This window comes from Hippocampus guttulatus, chromosome 9 (assembly GCF_054856545.1).
Source record: "Hippocampus guttulatus isolate MCC_2025c chromosome 9, RoL_Hgut_1.0, whole genome shotgun sequence".
Lineage (NCBI taxonomy): Eukaryota > Metazoa > Chordata > Actinopteri > Syngnathiformes > Syngnathidae > Hippocampus > Hippocampus guttulatus.
The window spans coordinates 18,643,913-18,656,892 of record NC_141269.1 but is presented as its reverse complement, the minus strand read 5'-3'; the positions used below and the strand labels follow the sequence as shown (position 1 = coordinate 18,656,892).

The following is a 12,980-nucleotide window of genomic DNA, read 5'->3' as shown; positions in this document are numbered from 1 at the left end:
AGTCCTGCATTTCCTCTGAAACTTGGCCATATCCCATGCAACTCAGTGTGGGGAATTGCAAAGCCTCATGTCTGCAGCCGATTAGGAAGTGAGATTAAGGCCTGCCAGGAGAAACCGGGCCATGGTGGAGGTGTGGGTACGGGAGGTGATGGAATGAATAAAAGACAAGTTCAAACCCAACCAGACCTGCTGCGTTTACCCATCATCTACTGAACAGTGTTTGGAGATCCCTGGTCAAGATACAAGGGAACTATGTCAAATTTGCATTGTTTTAATATTCACTCTGCCATCCAGATTTCATCCACAATTTTGCCTGCCTTTTTATTCTCGACATCAGGGACTTAATTGGAGTCCCTGATGATGATGGTGATTCCAAAGTAAAATCGGATTTCAAATCAGTCACGATATAATTTTAAATAGATGCTAGTTAAATGACTTACATCTTACTGGTAAAGACACAATGATTTCATTTGCATTGTCAAGATTATTGGAAAACTCACATGTGTACATTTACACAGTACTGCTGCTTTCGTACATGATGTCGTGCTTTATAAAAAATGTTTGGTGATTTTCTGTGACAGCAAAGAGAGTGCCGAAAATATTTGCTCTTTATTCTTCTTCCTAAAAAAAAGTGTCATTGTAACTCAGGTTTCCTGCTAGTATGCTCTTTCTGACACTAACTCCAGTTTCATCAGTAGGACTACAGTAGTACTTGGTCAACCAAGATCTTTATATATATATATATATATATATATATATATATATATATATATATATATATATAACAAGGTTTGTTATCTGTGATGCTGACCACCCGCCAGTCACAGGACAGATATTATCAATCTTTTGTTTGCATTTTGGGGAATGTTAATTGGCATTTCCTAACACCTGGACGCAGTATCATATGATACTCAGGACTTCTTATTTACTCGTGCCTCTTAAAATCCTTTAGCTCTACACGTTGTATGACAAGATGTTTAATGTACGAGACTGCTGGATTATTTCACTCAAAACGTGTGGGGTTTTTTTTCTTCTGAAGTCCATTAGTTTAGTGACTATATCAATTCTTTTTATGTTTGAACATACAGTTTATAGCTCATAGCTTTTGGGTATGTTGTTAAAAAAATTATGACACATATCCCATCTGAAACCAAGATATATTTTGCTTTCATTTCCTCTGATGCTTTCTTGAGTGGTTCTACCATCTAGTGGTGAGAACGGACAAGTATTGTCCGTCTTCAATTTCAAGCACTTTCATTCGGTCTCCAACACAGAACATGAAAAACTACTCATGTTGCTTCTATGGTAACGTAAATAACTGGAAGCCAGCCATTTGAAGTTCGTCCATACTGCACTAATGAAGCTAATAAGGCTAATGACAGAGCATCCTCTGTTCTCCTTTCATGTCAGCCATGAAACAAAAACATCTCCCCTCCTTAGGACGGAATTGAAAGAAAAAATGTACTGTACCTTCTCAGTGTCGATCGGTTGGCTTTGAAAATCAAGAGGTTTTTATCTTGAGAAGAAGCTCAGCGAGCAGGCCAAAACAAGGCGGGAGAGGGGTTGTTTGGAGTTCGAAACATAATTCAAATGCTGCCCCCAAAAAGAGCCAACAAAATTTCAAATGGGTCCAGCTATTAAAGTGCCACATGACAATACATAATATAAAAAGAGCAAGAACATGGAAGAGATTTTTTTTCAAACTAGATATTCACAGAACTGAGTAAACCACTATCATTAGCTCAATAACGTGAAATGCAGATCAATGGTGAGGCAATGCATTAGAGCAATTCAATTTCAAAGAAAATATTGTACTTTTCGAAATGGTCAATGTCAGTCTGTTGAAGTATTTTGAGTAGTGACTGCCTTTGGACAATTTGGCATCCATTCATTTTCGAAGCCGCTTGATTCATTGGAGTCACGTGAGTTGAAACCCATCGTAGCTGATTTTGTGCACCCTGGACTTGACACCAGCCAATCGCAGAGCAGTCAAACAATGATTCACAATCATTCCTATGTACACTTTATAATGTGTTAATGAATGAACCAAGAACATGCATGCTATTGCAATGTGGGAGGAAAAAATTTAACCCCAGTCCATGCTAACCACTATGACACTGTTCTGCTGTTTGTGTATTCAGTGCTCCTCAACAGATTTCTGTTAGCCGACGCCCCTCCAACTCTCCGCTGCGACAATGTATAATTTGTCCATGAAATTGTTGAGTACACATCTACATAAACGTTTTATCCTTAATCACATTAAAGACAAAGAAAGAAAGAAAATAGTTTCATTTACAACAAAAAATAACTTCATTAACATTTTTTTTAGTCTCTCTATGCCTTTGTTTTCATTCTTAAATATTATTTTCCATGGCATCTCTTTAGGGTTGTTTTACTATACTTTATATTTCCTGCTCGGTGTTGTGTATACACATGCTCGTTGCAGACAAACCCCGACACCTGAGAGATAATGTTCCCTGCGTACACACTGACGATGTGAGTGCCACTGCCACCTACTGCAGTGGATGTGAAATTACACCTTATTCCAGTTCATCAAAAACACAAACCCTGGGATCAAATGCGTCCCACCGGCATCACATCCCCCCCCCCCCCCCCACTCTCCTCCACACCCCAAGGTGTCCGTCCCACCGTTTGAGGACTGGTGTAATCTGACAATCTTGGCATGTGTTTATATGATATAAAGTTCTTGTTCTGATCAGTTGTTTGGAACAATTGTGGTTATTTCCACCACAGCATACAATGTGATTAGTACTCGTATCTTAGCACAGCAAAATTATTCCTCTATTCACAGTATGGGTGTGCTAAAAAAAATCCATAAAGGAATATATCGTTGCGGGCCTCTTTATAATACACATAATTAATACAGAGGAATCAGTATCGTTACAGCACATTCATTTATAAAGTGCTCCGGTACATCGCTGAGAGCTAATCCTTGCTGTGCATGATGCACACATTTTCACCAGGCATGGCATTGCCTGTGGACCAGAGGCGCTAACAACAGTAGAAAAACAAAATATTTTGCCGTCCAGCAAAATCAATGGCCCATATGGGTATACATCTGACTGTTTTCATAAAAATGTATGTAAAATAATGTAAATTATCGTAATACGCATCACCTTGAAGACCATATATTGGGATACACATGTATCTATCGCGAAACATATCGTATCGTGACCGCTGTATTGTGATGTGCTTTGTCCTGTGAAGTTGTTGTCAATACCCAGCCCAAATTAGCAGGCATGATTCTACTTCTCTCACTTCTCAGATGAAAAACAGACAAATGTTGTGTGCACAAAACAGACACCAAATAAAGAAAAAAAAACCTTCAAAAAATAAAAATAAAATTAAAAATAATTCTAAATTCTGTCTATCAGCTGTTCACCAAGTTAAGGAGAGAGAGAGAGAGCGAGAGAGAGAGAGAGAGAGAGACCACCACGTCGACGGGAAGGTTTCCATGACCAAAGCTGACTTAAATTAGACCTTGAATGGCATGGAATGGGCCTGACTCGAAGTAGATGTGTGATAACGTTATTGTGGGAGGAGATTGGGGTTGACGTCCTAATATAAAGCTGCACGAGACACATTTATGCCCCAGCAGATGGGAAACTTCGACATGAACGTGTTCAGGCAAAACAGAATGATGACAATGTTTTGTGCAACACTGACATCTTGTGGCTGCTCAGGTCATCACAACTATAAACACCTCCAAAAAGTACATTACAATACACGTTTACTGTATGATAAAATGTTCCTAAATTATGGGTTATTTTATTACAGCATGATCTATATTGGTATGTTTTCCCAGAGTAAGATAAAGAAATGTTAAACAACAGAATACAGTGTGTGTTTCATGTAAAAAGTGATGAGAAGAATTGGAAAATGTGACAGGTTGGAGAAATGATGACAAATGCTTCCATCCTGAGCTAGGTAGCTATTCACACCCAAACTGTTCATGGAACTGACCCATCAACTCTGAAATCTCTGGCACGTGAGTGAATTCGTTCTTCGTGCAGCGAATTCATGAATTGACATCCTGTATGTCTGCATGTTGTAATTCCTCCTATTAGCAGAATGATTTGTTATGACATGATACCAACCTAAACTCAGCTGTCATGTTGGTCTATATGGTTATCGAGTTTCCTGGGGCGGCACAGTGATCGACTGGTTAGCAGGTCCGCCTCACAGTGCAGAGTTGCAGGGTTCAATTTCCAGCTCCGGCGTTCCTGTGTGGAGTTTGTATTGTTCTCCCCGTGCCTACGTTGCTTTTCTCCAGGTACTCTGGTTTCCTTCCTCGTTCCAAAAATATGCATGGCAGGTTAAACATTGTCCCTAGTGTGATTGTGCGTGTGAATGGTTGTTTTTCTATGTGTACCCTGCGATTGGCTGGCAACCAGTTCAGGGTTTACCCCGCCTACTCCCCTAAAACAGCTGGGATAGGCGACAGCACACCCGCAAACCTCGTGGGGATTAAGTCAACTGTGTTAACCTGCTAAATAAAAAAGGACCGCTGTTTATGTGAGGAAGGCGACCTCAAGTGGACAAAAATAATTATGCGTCATCACACAAAATCCAATGCATTCACATCACACTACAGAATTTGGAAGCACAGGTTTTAACATATTAAAGAATGGCTAACCAAATATATTATGCTTTCCGCACCTTTCAGGCAATTGAATTGTTAGTTATTTTTAAACAGACAAACAAACAAACAAGGTATTGATTCTGGTAGCGGCCTTCATAGTGCTGGGGGGTTGAAGAGAGAGAGAGAGAGAGAGAGAGAGAGAGAGAGAGAGAGAGAGAAAGTATTACGGTGCAGCGTGCACGCGCCTCACCTTTCAGCGTCGCGCGCTCTCCCGCTGTTAGTAATGTGCGTCCATTGCGTGAACATGGAGGATTGCCTTCGGCGACTGTAGAATGATCGTTTTTCATTTTGAAATCGACTTGTCTTTATTTTGTGGTCATTATTATTTCACGTTCGGGATATTGTGAACCACGCCGCACCATCTCCACCCACCGCGTTTACTGGTGGGGATTAGAAACACAAACCCTCACGGTAAGGTCTTTAACTCTCATTAACAAGACTGAATAACAACTAGACAGTCGGAAACTGCAATAGATTGTGTTCAAAAACAGTGAAATTAAAATAACAGTGTGTTTGTTTCTAAATCCTGTGTTGCCTCGAAGCATCGTGCACGCGTTAAACGGGGCTGGTGATTGCTGATAATGTTGAACAAAAAGGTAAAGTACAAATAAAGGAGTAATACTGTACAGTACATTTATTTTAGGAGTTAAAGTTCAGTGCCAAGGCAAGAGAAGCATATCCCTTTGAGGGTCCACCAGCACAGCAGCCAACTAACTCACTGACTATCCATTAAAGGTGTCAATAAACTCTGCTTTCCAGCAGTGTGTGGATACTCTTCATTTGTAAACAAAGTGTCTCTTACTAGTTACACAAAAGAGCTTATCTCCTTCAGACCTATCACAATCAAGAAACACAGTCCCATTACAGTTTCATATAGTGATTAAGTACACTGCTACTCAGGAATAATGCAGGCAAGAACGGGCTGTGACTGCGCACTGCTCAATTTAACATGTTTAGATCCACTGATTGATGTGATGAAGCCATGCCAAAGACATTGGGAAGATGGCAGGTTTATTTGGGGATTTCTCATCTCATAGACAGTCGGACAGACAGATGAGTGGTGCTGAAAAAACTGGATGGTTATAAGAAACCTGAACCTAAGCCTTCGTACTGTATGTCTCACTACTGACAGGAGAAAGCTTGAGGAAAAAAACAACACAGTACATTCTCTGAAAGTAAGCTATTTCTTCATTCAGTGAATTCAGAGGAATTGATGACTACACAAATAAATCACAGCGAGTAACAAATCAATAGCGTGATTCATTGACCAACGGTACCTTAAGCGCGCAGACACTTCCATGCATTTCATAGGACCATGTTGCTCTGAATATTTTGCTGCATCATTCCTCCCTGAACAAAGCAACCTTTATTATTGCAATTGCATGTGCTCAAACCATGTGTGTACATATTTACGCTGCAAGCCGTGAGCATGTGTTTCAATGTTGTCTATTTGTCATGACCAGATTTGGAATCCAAATAAGCGGTGACACTTGTACACGAGATGAAATGAGAGCTGCCAAGTTCTGAAGGCCTTCCCAATCTTTATTAATTTATGATGTTATTTTTAGGCTCGGATACATTTTTGATGCAACTGCATTTATCAGGTTTAATACCCAATGAAGGCTCTGGGTGTGCCTATCACTGTTTTCATGGAGATCCATCTATATTTTTCAAACAAATGCACAATGATACAATACAGTAAGAAAACTAGCATTGTTATTGATGTTCAAAATGAGGTCAGGCGAGTGCAAAATGTGATGTCAATGGGTCTAGTTTGGCATGCTGTTGCTGGGGTAAATATGACATATTTCCTGTATGTGTCGCACGACACATGGAACGTGGTGCCACAAGAAGGTTCTGATATGGATGCAGGTTTGCTCAGTTCTGACTTTTCTGTTGTTCTTTCTCCATAAATAGAGGCCTACTGTGCTTTCCATCCAAAGTTCCAAAATAACTTGAATTAAATTGAGCCTTGGAAAATGCCCATTGCAGGGGTTATCATTATTTATAATGTCTTATGATTGGCTGTCAAGAGCATATTCCATCTCTTATTGTATGTCACCTAGTATATTGTATGCTCTGACTAATTTGGCCGAATATCAACACAAATGTACTCTTGTTGTTTTGTTTTGTTTTTTTACGCTAACTTCCAGTGGTGTCGAAGTGCATATTGAGAGGTGTGGCTGCAGCCTGCTGTGTACCGAGTGATACGATTGAACTCAACAAAACCGGACAATCACCAACAAATCGGAGTCGGCGACCATATGTTGTATACCTGTCGATGATCACATCTCGTGGAAACAAAGACATGTGTTTAGGAAACAATGTTTTGAGGCACCAACCACTGTCTATTATTTAACTTGTGGTGTCAAACTCAAGGCCCGCGGCCCAAATCTGCTCCGCCACATCATTTAGCAAATCAAACAGGTCAACGTCCATGATGCTTGCAAAGATCTCTACCAAAATTTTAAAATTCTCATATATAATAAATAAGAGAGATATTGGAAGCATTTTCTTGTTACCAAACCCCTCATTAGGGTAACTTGAACAATACTTAGATGAACCATTATTCTTGACTTCTTTATATGGTTCCAGTCATAACGGCCCTCCAAAGGAAACAGTAACTAAAGTGTGACCCCCGACAAAAACGAGTTTGACAACCCTGATTCAACTGAACGACAAACAACATGGCACGATAGTCAAGAAAAAGCCTTGGAGGGCTTGCCAGAACCAGGCTGACCAGCAACTGTAGCCTTTTCAAGGCGAGCATATCCGCAACGCAGGACTGTCGCATCATATCACGAATGAAAAGGATGCCCACAATTTGCAAAATGTGATTGAATAGTTCGTTACTTTTGCCTTGTCATTGACAAAGATTGAGATCTTTCACTGAGATCCCAAAAAGCGAGCTCTAAATTATGTGCTGACTCACTCGAACATGAGTTGACAATAGATGTATAAGTGATGGAAACTCTATTTTAAAGCGAATCTTGCGCTGATTCCCTTAGAAGACGTTTCGCCTCTCATCCTTGCAGGCTTCATTAGTTCATGCAACAATGCAACGATTCTATTCCTTGAAAATGAAATGACCTGGATGCATGAGGATATTCTCAGGCACCTTTTGAGCTGTGTGTTTTGTAGGGGTGTGCTTAAAAAAAAATCTGTAGGGCAATATATCATTGTGGGCCTCTTTATAATGCACGGACCGATACAGAGGCATCATCATTGATATTTCACATTAATTCATAAAGTTTCTCCGCACGTCTCTGAATGCTAATCTTGGCTGTGCAGTGCACCCCTGTAGCACGGTGGCCCAAGAAGATAATCAAGACTCCTCCGTCTACCTCCTCTGTGGTGCGCACAATGCAAATATTAAGTTAAAAGTCTCACCATTTTTGTCCAGGCAAGTTTCATAATTATTTTGTTTTTAAGATACATATTAGAATGAAATAATTCTAATTCTGTTGGACAACAAAAATTACTCTTGTCATATTTCGGTCAGCATTGTGGGTTTTCTTTCTTAATTTTAAACAGAGAACACAACTTATCTACAGTACAGGCGCCGATGCCTGAGAGACCTCAACTGGCATCTCCCCATGTTTGCGAATAGCACTGTTCCACTACATACGTTCTTCCAGTATGTGAAACAGCAACGACCCAAACATACACTTTAAACACTAGCTGTGTCTCATAGTCTCTCTGGATAGTGAACACTTCTTTAATTAAAGACCCAGCAAAGCGACTGTACTCGAATTTGCTGTTGAGCAAGTCGCCCTGAAAGTTTTAAAGAAACACCTTTTGTAGATTGAATAAGAATTTGTTTTTGTTTTTTTGTGTCACTCGCTATATTCTTAGGAATCTCACATATTATGTCTCCCTCTTTCTACTTTCCTAGTCTGTGCGCTGACATGCCTGTAAATTGCTGGCAAAGTGAAGCGTCCGCATTATCCAAATGCATTATTAATGCATGCAGCCCTTGACTAAGACACACCCACATTGAAACACAAACACACTCAAACTCATAAAACCTACATTCGCAAAAAATAAAAAATAACCTAGCCACATGCAGCATGAGTCTTTGTGTGCAAATGCTCATGGGATGTGCTTGTTGCATGGATGAGAATATATTTGTTGTGTACAGCGTTCAGGTCAAGCAGTATTTCATATTAGTATTACAGTATGTCACATCTACATTCAATCATACAAAATTATAAACAATGTGACAATGCACATTGGGATGCATTGTGGTAATTTATCTCTGCACAGTATTTCAGTTTTTTTTCAGCTCTCTTTCGTTCTTTCTTTCGGGATATACGAGATTGGACTCAAGCAACTCCCTAAAATATTGTCTGTTGAAATGTTTTTTCTGGTGCTTTGTGTGGAGATGGGAGAGTGGCATACTGAAACCAATTAATATTTAAACTGAGAAAAGCTAAAAGCTCATCAGCAAACTGCAAAAACGGGCAATTGACGTGATTATGTTGAATTTTACAGTGGCTTGCAAAAGTATTTACGCTCTTGGCTTTTTACTCATTTGGCATCATTGGAACGTATAATTTTAACGATTTCTGTCATTCAATTTTATTTGATGAATTTGCATGCATGTACACACGCACACACACACACACACCCTCTCTCTGACTCTCTACACACATATATATTTATATATATATATATATATATATATATATATTAGAGCTGTCAGTTTAGCGCATTTTTATTGGCATTAATTTAAATAAATTTTAACGTGACTACATTTTTTCTCGCGAGATTAACGCGGCACAGCGGATGTTATGTTGCTCGAAAATAAACCAGAAACAAAACAACAAGCACGCTGCACAGGCCCACGCACGTTTGTTTTGCCAGCCACGGCAGCACGAGACACCGAAAACGGATACTTAAAGAGTTTATGAATGGAAAGTTTATTTTTAAAAAGTTGCCAGATTGTTCCACTGACAAGACCAAAATTACCTGGATGTTTTGCAGTCGTAAACTGAGCTATCATGATAGCACGTCGAGTCTGAAATACCACTTAATGGCCAAGCACACAGCTGATGTGAGTACTCCGCCCCCTCGTCTAAGACAGACAGCTATGGATCATTTCAGAGCGAAAAAAATGGATGACACGACGAAGAACAAATTTGCTGAAGCGATAGCTAAATGTATGGCTCCTGCATGCAAGCCTGTCAACATTGTCCACAGCTCGACTCAAGCTGAAATCATTCGCATTGCATCGAACGACTCCACTACGGATTGCCAGCGAGAGCCTCCATTACAAGCTGTGTATAGAGATTGTACGTAGCAGAGAAGGCAAAGGTACACCAAGCGGGAGAAGACACTGTTTTGGGAGAGAAATAAGAATAAAGAGCAGGTAGCCTGTCGAATACGATGTATGCCACTGACGCGATTGTTACTTGTTTGGAACTATTTTGTGTGGAAGGTTACAGTGTTCCGTGGCCATATAAATAGAGCGGGTGGAGCTTCTCTGTGTTCGTCTGACTGACGGTGCGCTTTGGCACGTCGAGAGTTCAGCGGTGCAGTCATAGCGACCATACTGAAAATAAAACGTCTCCGGTGTTGTCATCGAACCAAGTGTAGTCATCCGAAATGATGTCTACACAAAACCGTAGAGAAACTTCCGCGCAAGAAGGACCAACAGAATCAACATAGCCTGACTGCTGTGTTCAAAGCAAACTTGAGAAAAACGAAGTATGCAACCATGGCTTAAGTCCACTATAGGCTGAGTACTAGTTTACCTTAGATGTGCACTTTATAATGTTATATTGCTCTGTTTTGATTCCATAAAAAGAGCTGTTAAAGCAGCTGTTGTGTGACAAAATATTTTTTTCACTGTTGTTGATGGACAGTAATATTGTGTGAGAGATTATGTGTGAATAACTGCTTCAAGTGAAAAATGTTCATGTAAAATTGAAAATCGAAATTCTTATTTCAGTAAATATTTGCATTTTGCACATAGAAAACTGATGCATGATTCCATGTTGATGAGAGCATTAAAATGGGGAAAAATAGGACGAAAAAATATAAAAGGAAATTCAGAAACGATAAAAAATGCGTGAGTAATCACGATTAATTTTTAGACAATTTGAGTTAATTAGGACAGTTGCATTTTTAATTAGATTAAATATTTTAATCGTTTGACAGCTCTAATATATATTATATACATATATATACATATATATATATATATACAGTATATGGGGACGAGTGGTTAGCGCGTCGACCTCACAGTGCAGAGGTCGTGGGTTCGATCGTTCTGCCCGTGCCTGCGTGGGTTTTACCTGGGTACTCTGGTTTCCTCCCACATTCCAAAAACATGCATAGCAGGCTGATTGGACACTCTAAATTGTCCCTAGGTGTGAATGTGAGCGCGGATGGTTGTTTTTCTCTGTGTGCCCTGCGATTGGCTGGCAACCGGTTCAGGGTGTCCCCTGCCTAATGCCCGAAGACAGCTGGGATAGGCTGCAGCACCCCCCGCGACCCTTGTGAGGATTAAGCGGATCAGAAAATGGATGGATGTAGAGTGATCCCTCGCTACTTCGCGATTCACTGATTGCGGATTCAGTGCATCACGACTTTTTCAAAAATATTCTTTAAAAAAAAAAATTGCGAAAATGTCCCAAAAGGTCCGCGAGAGGAAGCGAAAGTCAGCAAAACACAGAGCAACATTTACAGTACTACATGTATATTTCATGTTTATGTTTATTGTATTTTGTTATTTATACACTAACCTAACTTACACACACACACACATATATATATATATATATATATGTATATATATAAAATTTAAAAATTCCTCGTCGCACCCCTTGGGTGGTGTCCGTCCTCCATTCAGCACGGGTCCTCTACCAGAGGCCAGGAAGCTTGAGGGTTCTGCGCAGTATACTTGCTGTTCCCAGCACTGCACATTTCTGGACTGAGATGTCCGATGTTGTTCCCGGGATCTGTTGCAACCACTCATCTAGCTTGGGGGTCACTGCCCCGAGTGCTCCGACCACCACAGGCACAACTGTCACCTTTACCTTCCAGGCTCTCTCCAGCTCCTCTCTGAGCCCTTGGTATTTCTCCAGTTTCTCGTGTTCCTTCTTTCTGATGTTTCCATCACTTGGGACTGCTACATCCACGACAAGGGCTTTCCTCTGCCATTTATCTATGATCACGATATCTGGTTGGTTCGCCATTACCATCTTGTCAGTCTGGATCTGGAAGTCCCACAGGATCTTCGCTCGGTCATTCTCCACCACCTTTGGAGGTGTTTCCCATTTTAACCTTGGGGTTTCCAGTCCATACTCCGCACAGATGTTTCGTATACTATGCCAGCCACCTGGTTATGGCGTTCCATGTAGGCTTTCCCTGCCAGCATCTTACACCCTGCAGTTATGTGTTGGATCGTCTCAGGTGCCTCTTTGCACAACCTACACCTTGGGTCTTGTCTGGTGTGGTATATCTGGGCCTCAATGGCTCTGGTGCTCAGGGCCTGCTCCTGAGCAGCCAGGATAGTGCCTCTGTGCTGTCCTTCAGGCCAGCCCTCTTTAGCCACTGATAGGACTTCTTGAGATCAGCCACTTCAGTTATGGTCCGGTGGTACATCCCGTGTAGGGGCTTGTCCTCCCATGATGGTCTCTCTTCCAGCGCCTCATCCTCTGTTCCCCATTGTCGGAGACATTCTCTGAGTACGTCATCCGTTGGAGCCTTCTCCTTGATGTATTCATGGAGCTTGGATGTTTCATCCTGGACAGTGGCTCTCACACTCACTAGTCCCCGGCCTCCTTCCTTTCGGCTTGCGTACAGTCTCAGGGTGCTGGATTTGGGATGGAACCCTCCATGCATGGTTTGGAGCTTTCGGGTCTGAACGTCTGAATCTCTTCCTTTGGCCACCTTATTATTCCTGCAGGGTATCTGATCACTGGCAGGGCAAAGCTGTTTATTATATATATATATATATATATATGTATATATTAGCATATACTATGTGTTAATTACTACAAACATTTACTTCTACATGCATGGATAATATTAAATTTGGCCTTATAAATATTATATACAGTATACTCATACACATGTATATATACCTGTACGGGGGGTACCTACTTCGCGGATTTTCCTCTTTCGTGGGGGGTTCTGATCCCCATTATCAGCGATAAGCGAGGGATCACTGTATATGTGTGTGTATATATATATATATATTGTACAGTATATATATATACATATATGTTTGTGTGTGTGTACCGTATTTTCACGACCATTCGGCGCACCGTGTTGTTGGGCGCAGTCTCAGTAAGGGGTGCTATTTCTG

At 40.8% G+C, this 12,980-nt stretch overlaps 1 protein-coding gene across 2 annotated transcripts in view; it reads left to right on the top strand.

Annotated features, from left to right (window-relative positions):
• Nucleotides 1-4,850: 4,850 nt before the first annotated feature.
• Nucleotides 4,851-12,980, top strand: part of frmpd1a (FERM and PDZ domain containing 1a) — a 42,030-nt gene continuing 33,900 nt past the window's right edge. For both annotated transcript variants that reach the window (XM_086120550.1, XM_086120549.1), the window contains exon 1: nt 4,851-5,074. The gene's annotated coding sequence lies outside the window, so the exon portion shown is untranslated. The remainder of the gene's footprint in view (nt 5,075-12,980) is intronic.